Raw genomic sequence first — 16435 nt, forward strand, 5'->3', positions numbered from 1 at the left:
AACCAAATCCTTTCTTTCTCAAGCTGTATCTTGTCAAAGTAATAAGGAAGGTAACTAATACAGAAAACAGTACATACTGATGTGTAAGGGCTGAAAATGGAATCAACTGACTGTGGTTCTCAGGCCTTTGGAGGGTAGGGAAAAGTTTGGAGCTCCAGGCTAGCAAAGCCCCAGAGCACTATAAGAAGGGCTCAGGGGCCCTCTGCACCGGGTCTTGAGAATTACCAGAATATTGAGACAAATGCAACAGTAGAGTCCTCATTGAAAAGGTTTCAGAGGAGAGGAAGGACTCTGTCAGCAACTTTGTTAGAGGTCCTTCATGGCAAAGAACCTGCCTGCATTCTGCCTGTGTTCTGAGAAGCTAAGTGAAGCTGAAAAAAAAAAAAAAGTAGTGGACTAATTTGTTTGGTGGAGGAAATCTCAAAACAGGATCATGTTCAGGTTGCCATGACTATAGCTCATCATGGTTTTCATCCAGTGTGAGAGAGAAACAGTGACACAGAAATAGGTGAAAACATATGTCCGTCTTGAGAGGGAAATAGTGTGAGCTGGTTTCTAAACACACAAAAGGTGGGCTTGAAAGCAGCTGTCATAGTTAAAAGACTAGCATCATTAAAGAGAAACCTAGTGCTTTGCATTGGGACAGTGTAGGGAAAGATTCAGAAGAGATTTTAGACTTTTGAACATCCTTAGACTACAGGGGTGTCTAGAGATAGTCTGAGTACATTTTGTTTTATGTGGCTTTGGATTCAGGAGTTGAATGTTATAACTTAAGTGGTGTATTTGGATGTCAAATTGCCCAGGTCAGAGTTATTAGGGTGGTCAATTTAATGGAATTTAGAATCCCTGTAGAAACATACCTTTGGGCATGTCTATAAAAGTGTTTCCAGGACGATTTAACTGAAGAGAGAGGATTCAATCCAAATGTGGATGACAGAATCCCATGGACTGGGGTCCCGGGCTCAATAAAAAGGAGGAAATGGGTGGAACATTAGCATTCATCTCTCTGTTCCTGACTCTACATATTGTGAACAGCCACCTCATGATCCTGCCATCATGCTTGCTCTACCATTATGGACTCAGTGTATGCCTTTGAATCATAAATCAAAATATATCCCTTTAATTTGCTTCTTTTAAATATTTGATGATAGCAATGAAGAATCAATTAATACAGAGCTGGAGATATGACCTACCACTGGATGAGGCCATACCCGACCCCCATAGTTCTCTCATCTCAGAAGGAAAATGAGAGGACTGAGCAGATGCCATAACAGGCTGCTCAGTCTTCTCTCAGAAACCAGGCCTCAATTTCAGTTTCCTGAGGATGAACAAGCAATTTCTGAGAGAGCCACAAAGAGCAATTAATCACTAAGCCCCCCCACACCCAGTACTCACAACAGAGACAAGGGAGATAAGAAGTACCAAGCCTGTACCATTGAGCCAGCTCCCACAGTCAGCACATAGACAAGCCAGCCTCCATAACAACTCAAGACAAAGCCTGGGACTTGTCCAAGCCTGCTAACAAATGAAAAAGCTGTAGACTTAACCAGCCCCTGCCAGCCCTAGCCTTTAGGACATACTAATATGATTGCCACTTACTTAAGCCAATCATATCTAAAGTGACCTAACTGCCCTAAAACCCCCCCTTGGCTGTGCTTAAAAGGAGCCTGCGAGCTACTCTCTGGGTCATGCCATTTTGTCTTTGTGTGGGATGGCTGGCCCCAGCATGCTGGAAGCTTTCTCAAGATAATAAACACTCTTGCTGATTGCATATGTAGATGGTGGTCTTTTGTGGGACTTCTCCAGGACCCTAAGAGAAAAGAACACAAAAGTAAAACATGGGCATGTTGGAAATAAAATGGTGAATATTAATATAGTTACTGTCCTGTGTCATTTACTGATAGGGGTAAGCACTAAAGTATAAAGTGTCAAGCAATTGTATGGTTGTGAAAACATCATAGACTTTACTTGCACAACTCTAAATGGTATCTTACCATACAGACAGTCACGGCACACACCTAGGCTATAAGGAATGTACATATAAACTATCCGGGAGTTTCTAGGGCCCCGATGCACAAAAGGTTAAATCAAGCACAAGAGAAATTTCGCAGTTCAGAGAGGAAGTAAACAGGAGACATGTCAGGCTGTTCCTGATGTAAATGGCATCATGTTTTATAGTCAATTTATCCTTACCAGAACTAGAAGGAGTGTACCGTGAAAGAATGATAAAAAAAAAAAAAAACACAGTATGATAAATACATAAACCAGTCACACAGGCATTTATCATGATCAAGTATTATGTGTTGTAAATAATTGTATGTGCTGTACCTTTCTACTGATGGATTGCTGGAGGTGTGTTCATACCATCATCATTACAAGCTTGTGAGTAATTCACTATGATCAAGTTATGACATTATGGTGGTTATGACATAACTAGGCAAGAAAAATCTTTCAGATCTATTATACCTTCACAGGCCCACCATCATCATCATCATCACATTCATCACACATGCATTCCTGCTGATTGTTGATTGAAGCACCATGCACATGCTCCCTCAGTGAGACTTAACAAAAATCTTTCTATAGATCTATTTCAATTTAAAAAACAACAACCAATTTTCAATTTTCAAGTTGATCCCAGTCAACTTTGAAGTGGTGGGGGCATGCATTTGGGAAATTCTCATTAAATAAAATATTTTTACTTGACATTCTTCTTACTCAATTTATGCTCATCACAATCCATTGATTGCATGTATGTGTGATGTCAGCCATAGAGGCTCAGTTTTTACAGGGTACATATATGTGTTGTACAAAGTGCATGCCAGGCAGAAGGGATGTGAGGATGAATCAAGTAGCTTATCTAGCCTATGGGAAGTTAAGAGTTCTGGAAAACATGTAAACAACTAGTTTAAAAAGTCTAGTGCCTGCAATGGTAGGAATACATATAAGGGAGTGGTGGGTTTATTTCACATGTGAAATATCAATATAAATAACTTCTAGCCAATGAGACTGTGATTTTCATGAATGCAGTTCCTGAATTTTTGGGACTTCTCCCATAAAGATATGTCTGTGTCCTTTGGCCTTGAACCTGGGTTCTGTGGCTGCAGGATTGATAGACTATAGCAGAAGTGATGTCATGCACTTTCCAAGTCCAAGCCGCCTTAAGGAGCTGGCAACCTCCACTTCTCATCTTTGAGGTCACTGGCTCTTAGAAACCAACACTATTCCTAGAGGAATCCCAGAGTATTCCACTTTGGTCAAACATGTAGTGGAGCTGAGCTCCACAAAGACAGAACCGTTGGTAGCTATCCTCCTGCCTCAGCCTCTCATTCCAGTTTCTGCCATGGTCTGATTGGATGCCACCAAGTTCTGCCAGTCTCTCTGGAGTCTCACGAAAATGTACTCAGCAATTGTCTAGGACAGGATTAAGGTGTAGGTTCAACTGGAACAAGGAGGTAGCTGACCTCACCCCTTCTTCATACAGTCCAAGCTCCTGTCCATGCACCCCCCACCTTTGACTTCTTTATAACATGGGCTGTCAGAGTACTGGGTTCCTCCCATGTCAGCTCACTTTCCCCAGAGTGACTCTCCAAAAGAGCAAGACAGGAGCAGAAAAGCTTCTCATGTCCTAGGCTTAACAGACTTGCAACTGTCTGGCCAGGTTTGATGAGGAACCACTCAAGGGCTCAGTGAAAGAGCATCTATCAGGACCAGATGGTAGCTTGGTTATTGTCTTGTAGACAACAGGACATCACTGAGGCTTTTCAATAGGAGAGGGATTTGATTTGAGTCTTGGTTAAAAATGTTAGTCTAGGATTATGTATGGACCAGATCAGAAATGAAAGACCCCTTTGTTTTTTTGTTTTGTTTTTTTTTGTTTTTGTTTTTTGTTTTTTGGTTTTTTGGTTTGTTTGTTTGTTTGTTTTTGGCGGATGACATTGAGGGTACCTGTGAAGGCTTAAGGAGATCTCAGATGCCAAGAATTTGCTTCAGGACCAAAAAGCCCTGTGGTCCCAAAGCGGAAAGTCCCCATCCATACAAACAGTGGGCTGTTAGTTCTTCAAAGACAAACTCAAATAGGTTAGGAAAAAGATGAGACCCAGACTCTTACCATGAACAGACTGTGTAAACAGAAGAGCTGAGTACTGTTTTTAAATTATTCTCCACATTACAAAACTACTTCCTAATATTCTAGGAGGGAAAGAAATAGGTAACTTCTGGCAACACGGTGGGATGAGAAACGGACGCAGTAAATCCAGCACTCAGCATCCTGGTTCTCTTGTCCTATGACGTCATAGACATGGTAATGGGGATCATGGAGACCTTAACTAGAAAAGAAAACAAACGAAGAGCTGGTTTGCATCCTGTCTGCACTTCCTCTTCCACAGTAACCTGGTTGACTTTGCCTTTGAGAAAGGCTTAGGGCTACAGGAACAGGCTCTGAAGGCAGGGAATGCTGCTAGTGTTGTATATCAGTCAGTCAGCCCTGGGCTGCCTCCGAACAAACATTCCCAGTCAATTCTCAAGATAGCTATCACCAAAACACCAAATTACCCAGCCTCTAGTGTAGCAAGCAGGGGCAGAAATGATAACTTTTTGACCTATATCTGAAGTAGGTCCTGTGGGGGTTTTGGGTTTTTTTTGTTGTTGTTGTTGTTGGTGGTGGTGGTGGTGGTGGTGGTGGTGGTTTTTGTTTTCCACCAACTCCTTTTCAGTATTTTATTTTTAGAATGTGTTCCAGTTTGTTTTCTATTGCTGTGAATAAAACTCCAACCAAAAGCAACTTGGGGGGAAAGGAGTTTACTTGATTTATATATCCTAAGTTTCAGTCCACCAGGGGAAGTCAGGGCAGAACTCAGGGCAGACTCTTCTTGGCTTGCTCAGCCTGCTTTCATATACAACCCAGGAACACCTGGCCAGGAGTGATACCCCTAGTCAGTGGTGTTCTCCCACATCAATCATTTATCAAGAAAATGCCCTCCAGACTTGCCTACCGGCCAATCTGAGGGAAGCATTTTCTCAGTTGAGGTTCCCTTTCCCTGTCTGATTCTAGTTTGTGTCCAGTTACCAAAAAACCAAACCAGGACAGGGTGTTTGCAAAAGAGGCCGAGGAGAACTTCCCAGCTAAGGATGGCTCTCAAACCTGTGGCCACGTGTCTACTAAGAGATCGGAAGAGGTACCCTGAGGCTGCGGCTGTCCAAATCTAGAACTCTCATCTCTCTTTTGGAAGGGAGGGCATATTTATCATCTCCTCTTAGGGGAAAAAAATCCCCTTATCCTTCTATTAAGAATTCCTTGTGGCGTTCAGTCGGAAAAACTGACAAGGCCTACTTTTATGAGACCCACCTCTCTGGTTTCTGTCATTCTTCTCCCTTTTGGACCTTTGCAGCTTATTAACTACAAGACCTGGGGCTGCGGGGCTTCAGTAGCACAGCCATGGAGGCCTCGGTGACCTTTAACACCTCACTCAGTCCACAGCCTGGAGGAACCAGCCCTGCTCCAGGCAGCCTCAGGGGTTCCAGAAAGGCTGAAAACTCAAAGCTTCCAGGTGTCAGTCACACGTAGTGACTTTGTCACCCAGTGTCCACCAAGGGACCGAAAACACTCAAGCTATTTAAGCAGAGATGATTTCATGATAAAGAGTAGTGTGGACAAGAACTCCTTGCCAGGAAGCTGTCTGCATAGGTTGAATTGACTGATTAAAACTTCAGTGCTAGGGAGAAGTTGGAATGTTGCAATTCCAGAGTCTAATTACAGTTTATCGGAGGGTGATCTTTAGCCTACTAAATAGCCATTCCTTGTCCCAATCTCTGTATCTGAGCAAACATCCTGCTGTTAGCTAGAACTGACAATCTGACAAAAGATAAAAAACCTTTTGGAGTCTATTAACTTAAAAAAGAAGAGAAAAGAAAAGAAAAGAAAAAGACCTAGCTCTCCACCAACTGCTCTATCCATGTTGTCAGCTAGCATCCAAGGCTACAGTAGAGTCCCCCATCTAGCTCCATCCCTAGGACAGACACAGTGAAGGGCAGAACTAACTCCTAAGTTTTCCTCACTTGTTCACATGCACCGTGGCACAAATCCCCCCTCATCTATCAATCAATTGTTTTTAATTAAATAAAGAAAACTGTTACCTCAGCAAGCTAAAAACTGTCCGAGGTAACATCAGAAGTAAAAACAGAAACCCCCCTTTTTCAGTCAATTTACATCTCTCTATGGAGAGATGCAGTGATGCTCTAGTCTCAATTCTAACTGGGGCTCGAACTCACCTCTCCCATATCTCTGCTGATATATTTTTTAAGTGCCTTGATTTATAACTTTCTTTGTTCTATTACCATGAAACTGCTTTCACATTGGAGAGACCTAAATCTATGTTCCCGAGCCATGGTCACTAATAGCTAACTAACTAGAGTTGGCAAAGTCATGTACTCTTCTAATCCCAGCAATCAAGATACAGGCAGAAGGATCTCAAGTGCAAGGCCAGCTTGGACTACACAGTGATTTCAAAGCTAGTTGGAGTTTTGTAATTGAGCCTGTCTCCAAAATAAGACAAGACCCCAAGGAATGCAGATGTAGCTCATCCTTTGAGTGCTATGCAATGCTACAGCTGCTCTCCAATACAGAGGCAAAATCTGAGGTGTGTGTGGGGGGGAGTAAGGGACAGGGCTAGAAGAGGCTCAGTGAGTAAAGTGCCTGGATCCCCATGACCCATGTTAAAGCTGGCTATGGTGGTTCATGTCTGTAATCTTAGTGTTAGAGTTCTGGGTGGAGATTGGCAGTTCCTCGGGTCTCGTTGCCCAGCCAGTCTGGCCAAATTGGTGAACTCCAGGTTCGGTGAGAGCCTGTGTTCAAAAAATTAGGTAGAGGGTAGAGCAGATAGCTCCATGGGTAAAGGCGGTCAGTGGCTGTTCAAGCTGAGGACGTGAGTTTGAACCCCACAAACACAACTAGAAACTGGGTGCTGCACAGTGAGTATCTGTATGGAGAGAGGGGAAGTAGAGACAAGATCATCGCTGTGTAAAAAAATTAATGAAGAGACCCTGTCTCAAACAAGATAGGAGAGGACTGACACACACACACACACACACACACACACACACACACACACACACACACACTGAAGAGCTGAAAAAGCAGAAAGAGAACATTAAAATATTAAAGGGTAGCATCTGCTGAACGCAGTTCTCTGTCCTAGCACTACACTCAAGGTTACATAGCTCCTGAGGAGTGGTGCCTACAGAGAGGTCCTGGCATCTCCAACAGGAGAGGATGAAGCTGGCTGTTTGTGTGTTGGAAAATCTGGGCACTAAATTCAGTTGTCATTATGGCAAGAAGCTGCTGCTGCCCGAGGGAAGTGGTCAGTGGTCTTCAGGAACAGGAATCAAAGGAAGTAGCAAGTTCCTGTTCATCCCCAAAGGACTCTATCCTTCTTCCCCACCCCTAAAGGACCCACAGGCAATACCTATCAGGGAAGCAGCCTGCAGATAGGCTTTGTACCCCCAGGTCTGACATCCTCAAACCATACAAAGGTAAGACAAAGTTAACAATGACTTAATAAGTGATGTATTTATTAAGATTTTTGAAAGTAAATTTGACACCATGAACCCCCAAACAAAAAAGGCAATCATAGCACCAAAGACATTCACCCAGGAAAAGCGTTTTGAATATAACCACTTGCTTTATTGTATATTAAGACATTGTCTTGGTACTAGAAAGGGGGAAAGTGCTAGATTATTATTATTGAAAACCCGGAATTCAAGGAATGCAAATCTGTCTTCATGTTCATTTAACAAAGTGACATTTAAATTACTAAGAAGAATGGAATAAACTCTGTGTTACTTGCACTTTCCCAATATTCTGAGATGAAATTGTCCTGGGATCAGCAACTGATTAAGCTGATTATATACCTCATACGTGTAGGATGTGGTTTTCAACCAGCCACAATCAAAATACAATTTACTTCTGTTAGTGTAATAATGTAGATGCTATGAAAGGCATCTCTCGGTAAGTGTTTTTCATTTACATTTCTCCGACTATTAGCGACGTATTTTTACAGCCCCACTCTGTCTTCACCCTGCTTTTAACTCCACATTCTAACCATGGAATTGTTGGGATCTCTTGGAGTTGATACTAGAAGGGAATCCAGACGCATTGTGAGAAGGGAAGAGGCTCTTGGAAACCGTGTACAAGTGCTACCAGGAAAATGGCAGTGAACAGGATCTTTCTCAAAAAGGCATTGGTCAGATAGAAAGTACGGCAACAGAGCCCCACCAGCAATGTCAAGTAGAAATGAAGCTACCGGCTGATACCAAGGCATTGTTTGTATACCTGCTCTCAAAGGAAATGAACAAGGGGAGGGAGAGGCGGGGAGGTCACCCCACCATAGCTCATTCAAAAGGAAGGATGCGTTGCTGGTCACCATTTAGATAGCTGGACTGATGCTTGTCTCTCCTCTCTTCCCCATGCCCTATTGACCGCTTAGGTCCCTGGCCATATAGTGCAGGACACTACCAAACAGTGGGCGCTTGTTTGATTTGCTCCCAGTTTATCAAGCAGGGATAAACGTGGAGCCCAAAGCTTTCCCTTCATTCCCCTTGCATCACGTTACTCCACAATGTCAACATTCTTGCCTGGACTTCTGCAATCTTGTTGCACCTGGCCATAGGAGAGCCCCCCAAAGAAATAGAACTACTAGGACACACACACACACACACACACACACACACACACACACACAAGAGTGAGAGGAGATTATGAGGGATTAGTTCATGCAAGTATGGAGTCAGAGAAGGGTCTGACTTCAGCTGGAGAGCAAGGGAGCTGCCTACAAAACACCAATCCAAACCTAAGGTCTGACAATGAGGGTAGCCAACGGTACCAGTCCTGGTCTAAGTGCAAAGGCCTGAGGTCCAGCAGCTCCAGGGCCCAAGGGAGGGAGTTGATGTCCTTGCTCAAGACACGACAACAAATTCATTTTTCTTCTGTCTTTTCATCACTTCAACCCACAGCTGAGTGAATGATGCCCACCCACACTGGTGATAACAGACCTTCTTCACTGGATATATTGATGCAAAGCTAATCTCAACTGGAAACACCATCACACACAGGCATGATGAGTTCCAGGTGATCTGGACATTCCTTATCCTAGTCAAGCTGACACATAGATTAACTACTGTACTAGTCTTTCCAATCTGTTTCCCATATAGTGCCCAGAGTGGGCATTCAGAAACTCAGACTAGAACATAGCCTTCGCTCTGAAAAAGCTCTCCAAAGTTTCCATTTCACTTAGGATAAAGTCAGAATGTTTGAACAGAGCACTGAAAGATCCTGCATGGTCTCATCCACGTTTGGGTGACAGCTTCCTTCCCTGACACTCTCCTTGTTAACTCTGTGCCAGCTGGATACCTGCCACTCTCTCCTGTCCCGTACCTTTGAAATCTCTCTTCCATGTCTTGTATACCAAACTCCTATTCATTCTTTATCTCTGAAGTCAAGAGTCACTCCTTCAGAAAGCTACCTCCATCACACCCTACCCTCTCCTCCAACCTAGACACATGAATTTAGCCACCATGTTGTCTGTCCAATCTTATTCTCGGTCCCTTATAGTCTCAGCTCCCCATCCCAATCCACAATTTGAGGGCATTTATTTAGTTGATGGCCTTCTATTCCCCACCAGAAAGGCAGCCCAAGCAGGGTAGGGGGTCTTGATTTCTTTTCTTTTCACTTTTTTGAAGTTGGTTGATACATTCCTGGTGCCTCATATAGTCCTGACACATAAGGGATATCTAATGAACATCTGCTAAATAAGTTAGCGGTATGAAAACATATTGTCAGTCATAACTGCCCTCAAGAGCCACAGTCAGGACTGGAGATGTAGTTCAGTGGTTGAGTGCAAGTTTAGTGTGCATGAGCCCTCAAGTTGCAACTCCGGCACTCCACACAAGAAAAGGCAACAGCAAGCCCTGATATGGAGAAGTTTTATTAGTCAACATTATGCCCAAGACTCAACTTGTTCCTGTCCTTAAGACCATGCTCATTCTTACACATCCTTGAAACTCTTTCTTTCCCTCACTGGCTGTCAGCTGCCAATATTGAAAATCATGAATTTGTCCTCTGCCTCAGATAAGCTCTGCACCTCAGCAGGTCCTGAACTGTGTAACATGCCTGCACCTCTGCATTTGAAAGTTTATTGAGGCCATCTGATATAGGAAGCCCTCAGTGATTTACTCCATCCTTCAACATCACTGAGCGATGCTGTCTTTTGGTCTGCTTCTCTCAACGCTAGTCTGTACACATGAATGGAAAACTGTTTATTTAATGTGATTTTCTTTTGTTAAGGTTACTTTCAAAACCTCCTGGAGTCATGTAAAAAAAAAAAACTTCCTTCCTATGACATGTGTGTTCTGTAGGTGATGTTGGTCGCAGGACACAGATTTCATTCCAGAATTGAAGAGAGTTTAGCCCCTTTGAGGTTGAGGCTGGCTTCTGTCAATCAATGTACCAGGCACCTGACCACACACATGCTGTGCTGCACATTGCCCCATGGAGCATGCAGCACAGTGGGTGATGATAACAGGAAAAGGCTTCCATTCCCATAGACATGATGAACATGGAAATTCTCATTTGCAGCAAAGAATTCGTCTCCTTGTTAGATTCTCTAAAATATGCCAAAATGTTTTTAAATTCAGAGCTCTACACTTTATGTCATGAATATTTCATTCCTTATCTTCAGATATTCTAGTTAGCATAGATGCTGGGGAGAATATTTCATACCAGATAAGGAAAGATTACATTTGCATGCACACTCACTGTCTTAGTCTGTTTGGGGCTTCTATTACAAGATAACATAAACTAGGTGATTTTTAAACAACACGGATGTGTTATTTCTCAGCATTCTGGAATCTGCAACTCCAGGACCCAGACAGATTTGCTGCCTGACAATGCCCATTTCCTAGTTCATAGGTGATGAACTCTCTCTTCATCCTCATGCACTGGAAGGGGCAAGGGTATGCTCTGGGGACTCCTTCAAAAGGGCATAATTCTACTCACAAGGATTCTGCTCTTGTGATTAATCACCTCCCATAGGCCTAAAACCAGCACACAGGAGGTTTGGATATCAACATATGAGTTTTAGGGGAACATAAACCTTCAGCCATAAGGGAGAAGTACCAAATACACCCAAGACCCTGTTATTATGCCAACACAATGCTTTATCCAGCTCTGTAAACAGGCAGAGGAAGTGGGGTCTATATGTAGAAATGCATGGAGAGGTTTCATAAACATAATGGCTGAGGCAGAATTAACATTTAATTATTAACTAAAAGCAAGCAAAAATCACTTGCACAAGCATTTTCTTCAGACTGACCACTATCAGATGTTAACATCTCCAATGGAATGCAACCCTGCACCATGGTGTGAACAAGCTCTTCTGTGACAAATCTGCCCTTATGAATGCTGGGGTGGGTGCTCCCTTCTAATTGCAAGCAGTTGCAATGACAAAATTCATCAGACCTAGAAACAGAGGCAGAGTATGTGTAATTAAGCTACTGTCCAATGGAATAGTCTGACCCAATGGCACTGCAAAAGCCCAGGAGTTTGCGCTCTGGCCAACAATAAGGTGTTTGGCTTAGTTTTGTTTTTTTGTTTTTGTTTTGTTGTTGTTGTTGTTGTTGTTTGTTTTTGTTTTAAAGTTTAAATATCCTAGATAAATACAATCTAAATGAAACTATCAGACTTAGAACTTCTGAGTTATATAGGTCTTTTCCTTCAGTGTTTTGTGTTTTATGGAATAGAGATATGTTCACTGCTTTGAGCCCTGGATAAGAGACAGGTGTAGAGGCAGCTGCCCCAAGCCATTGTGTTATCAGTCACGTTAGACACAGGGCCCATCACTTCTCACAAAAATTTCAGTGACTATTAGACCTGCATTTTCCCAATTCTATGCCATTCAGGGCGAAAGGAGACATTTCAGAATTGAGCCCGGGAGAGGCCTCCATGGTGTGTAGAGGCTGGTTAATTCCACGTTCTATAATTTAAAAGAATTTTTAAGAGATTTTATTAGAGAGGTTCTTGATTTAAAGTGGTGCTTCAGGAAGTAATCAACTGTTTTACTGTCATATTGAGATAATAGCTACTTCTCAGCCTGTATAAACTCAGATAATATCCATATTCTGAGCTACACTCGGGAGCATGGTGCATTTGAGAACAAACTGCCTGGAAAGAGGCCTTTACAGCTAAAAGCCCACAAGACCCATGGATCAGGCGAGAGCACACACTGATCACGGAAATGAGATAAGTGGCAGATTATATCTGTACCGGTTTATTTCTGATTACGTGGTAAACGAGGAAGAGAATGGGAGAGTGAGCACAAGAAAGCCAGAGAGAAAAGGAGTGAGAATACAGGGATGGAAAACTACCCCGGCGACGTCAATACAAAACGTACTCGCATTACATGGGAACCTCCAGCTAATTCAGCTGACTTACTCAGTTTAAGACATCACTTAAAATACTTTTGTCATTATGCTTTCTTTACTGATGATTTAGCTTTCTAACCATTTATAAGATATGTCAAAATATTGAGATCTAGAGCTTTGGCTTTTAGGATAATTACTCATTAATTTGAGCCAGCTTTTTAGAATGGAGCCAGATCTCCTTAGAGAAAAATATAGGGCCAGGACAAACATTGTGATGTCACTGTCACCACCATCACCACCACCACCTTCACCACCACCGTTACCATCAGTACCATTGCCACTATCAACCCCATCATCACCACTGTTATGACCACTACCATTGTCAGTGATATCACCACCATAACCACAAGCATGACCAACATCACCACCATCATCACTCACTATCACCAAGTTAACAACACCATCACTACTAATACCACACCACAGACACCAAAACCACCACCATTGTGCCACCACCATTGCTATCACATTTATGCAACTACCATTGCTCTCTCCACCACACCACCACTAGTCTTCTGGTCAAAATTAAATATTTCTTTTGCATTGTCTAAAAATGTGGTCTACGTTTCCTTGCTTAGGGTAGGACATGAAGGTTTTCTAAAGTAAAAAGAACTGTATAATCTTGCAGCAATACCTTCAGTGCATTAAATGTTTGAGAGTATGCAAACATAGAGGTGGCTTTGTGTGAGCAAAGACAACACATGCTGGCGTTCCTTCCCCACAGTCTTTAGTTACTGAGTTCACTTTGTCAGTCCCAACAGTCACCTCTCCATTCACTTGTTAAATACGTAATAGCACTTCACATCAAAATCAGGAATGTCGTCCTTGGGTTTTGAAATAACTCAACCTTTTTGATCCACTCACTTTATAAATTATGATGATGTTCTTATGAAAAGGGGATAATTTTTCTCCTTCATGTTTTGTAGACTGAAAACATAAGAATGCTGGGAGTTCCTTGAAATTTCATCGTCAAGTCTTAGTGAAAGTGGAAGCCAATCCAGCCACACTGGCTTTCCTAATGAGTCATGTGACCCACTGACTCCAATGGCATTGTGGGAATTCCATTCTGTACTCAAGCTACACAAAGGTAAGAAGTTTGTGCTTCAAGGGACCTTTAAAAAATTTAGATATGGGGAGAGAGGGAGATCTGTGGTTGATATGTAAAATGAATAAAAAATTCCTTAATAAAAAAATTAAGATAAGTTTCTTTCTGAATTTCAAAACATTCTTAATGCAGGGAATTATAAAATTAAAAAAAAAGTTTTAGCTCATTTTTCATTCAGCAAGGAATAAAAGCAGAAGGTTGACAAATTGATATAATCAAGTCATTGACTCAAAATTAAGATCTAGCCTGCCTTTCAAGTCCTCCAGGCACACAGCTTGGCCCCTTTAATTACCCTTCAACATCTAGGTGAGCAAGGGTTTAATGTAAATAACCAGCTTCCTTTCCAATGAAAATAATGTTTACTTTACATTTCATGGAACGGCAGCATAATATGTTGGTTATATTTACAGCAATAATCATTTCAGAGATTCTGACATTTTTTTACCATTGGCAAGGTATTCAAGGGCACAGTTGCACACTTAACTCTCATTTGCATCAGGAAAGGCTATCAGCTCAGGCACAGGAAATGTAGGCTTTTATTCACAGATCCATTCATTCACGCATTAACTGGATGCCTACTATGTGTTCTCTGCACTAGAGATGTGGCCATGAGAAAAATATCCTGTGTGCTCACATGTTTCATATCCTACACTAGCTGAGGACAGACAAAAAATAAAAACAGCCAGTCTATGATAAATAAGGGAAAATATTTTACATAAAAAATAAAATAGAAGTTCCCTGAATCTGTGTGTGTGTGTGTGTGTGTGTGTGTGTGTGTGTGTATAACAATAACAACTACAAAAAAAATAAATCATAGGGTTGAGAATGGGGGACATGTGAGAGGTTGAAGGAAATGATGCAACTATATTTTAATTAGAAATAAATAATAAAGTAGAAACAGAAAGGCTGGGAAGCCTTCCAATTTTTTGTCTTTGTTTTTGTTTTTGTTTTTGTTTTGTTTTTTCGAGACAGGGTTTCTCTGTGTAGTTTTGGTGCCTGTCCTGGATCTTGCTCTGTAGACCAGGCTGGCCTCGAACTTACACTCACAGAGATCTGCACCACCACCGCCCGGCGCCTTCCATTTTCTTGATGGTTCAGGAAAGCATCAGTGGGAAGCAGACATTTGAACATAGTTTTAAATGTTTCATTGGTACATTTCAATTGTATATAATATGCTTTATTATGACATTTTCATACACATACATAATACATTTTCATCATATTCCTCTCTCTTATCCTCCTCCCATCCTCACCACTTCCCCTCATCTTCTGATCTAGCATCCATTTTCATGGCTTTTTTTTTTTTTTAATCTGACACAGTAAGTTGTATTAGGTCTGGTGAGGGTTTGTTTATAGGAGCATGAGCATCTTGCCAGTGGCTATGTGCTGTAGAAGAAAATGCCTTCCCTCTCCCAACCTTAAGAAACAAAGGAGCCTATGAACTCCTGCTTCTTCCACAACCCAATTTTGTGTGGATCTATGTATGCATAGAGTGTAACAACTATGTCGTGCCCGGGAGTCTATGTTCCATACTGCCCCTCTCCCTCCCCCTCACACAATTGCTCAGCTCTTCTATTCTTTCCACTGGTCCTGCAATGTTCCTCAAGCTTCAGAAGGAGGTGATAGAGATGTTCCACTTATGGTAGGCAATCAACAGTCACTTACTTTCAGTGCTCTGGCCAGCTATGAGTCTCTGCAGTCACCGCAGACCACTGCAAAAGAGAAGTTCCCCTGACCAATGTTGACAGAAGCACTGATTATGGGCATAGACATAGTCATTTAGAAGGCTAGTTCATGGGCTTCAGTATATTCTTGGGGGAGATAATGGGGCCCCATAACTATCTGACTAGATGTGAAAAACCTGGGGATCCAGCAAGATAGAGGAGCAAAGACAAAGCCCAACGTGTGCATATGTCAGGTATATTCATAAACAGCATAGGAATAAACAATGGAATGTTCTGGGACAGGCTCACAAAGAGGACAGAACAGGAGAGATGTTAGAAGAGGACCATTGTTGTGTGACAAGACTTCTCCCGAGGAGATACAACACACACAGTCTACTCACCCCAGATATGGAGCCCATATCCCGGCAAAAGTATGGATACCACCAAAGTCCAACTTGATGAACCGTGAGTGTTATTGGGGTTACTTACAGGAGCAAAAATGACTCAAGGACAGCTGGATTACCAAAGCCCACCCCAGCATTAATGACAGTTCACAAAAGCTGGAAACATGGAGCACAATGAGTAGCCCATAGGCAACTCAACAGGTAGAGAGTTTCCTTTCCAGGTGCCTCAACCATTGGTCAGGCAACTTGGTTAAGCATCTGCTTCCTCTAGGCAGAGTGTCTTGTGTCAGAGCCTTCTTTGCAGCTTGGCTTTATTTATTCTTGAGAAGACAAGGCCTCATGAATCTGATCAGTTTTAGGGACTTTCTGAAGCTAAGCTATATGAGTTGTTTATCTTCTTGCTTAAGGAACTTCTCTATAGGATGGAATGTTTCAATATTGGATGAAGCTGTTACACAATAGTCATGCAATCTGACACGGCCTTTTTGTAAACTTGGCTTTTTTCTCTCTCTCTGAGCAAGAGGGAGGTCATTGGCAGATCTTGAGTAGTGGAATGGAACATTCCACGAACATTTTAAGACCGATGAGAAATGAATGGCTTAAATCAAGCCAGTGCACAGTGTAGGCTGGGACAAGGCAGCTCTACTTTCCAGATAGACTCACTAGGATTTCCTGATGGGTTGGAACAGGGGTCAGACTAGAGGGAGTTAAAGATGGCTGTGGGCTTACATCTGTGTGCTGGAAGGCAGAGCTACCAGTACTGGCAGGACAGAGTAGGGATCATCAGT

General features: G+C 42.3%; 1 long non-coding RNA gene across 1 annotated transcript in view; it reads left to right on the forward strand.

Annotated features, from left to right (window-relative positions):
- Positions 1-15846, forward strand: part of LOC118569342 — a 30316-nt gene extending 14470 nt beyond the window's left edge. Inside the window, exons 2-3 of the long non-coding RNA XR_004943067.1 lie at positions 13401-13561; positions 15547-15846. This is a non-coding gene — a long non-coding RNA (uncharacterized LOC118569342). The remainder of the gene's footprint in view (positions 1-13400; positions 13562-15546) is intronic.
- The last annotated feature ends 589 nt before the right edge of the window (positions 15847-16435 follow it).

Source organism: Onychomys torridus, chromosome 18, assembly GCF_903995425.1.
Source record: "Onychomys torridus chromosome 18, mOncTor1.1, whole genome shotgun sequence".
Lineage (NCBI taxonomy): Eukaryota > Metazoa > Chordata > Mammalia > Rodentia > Cricetidae > Onychomys > Onychomys torridus.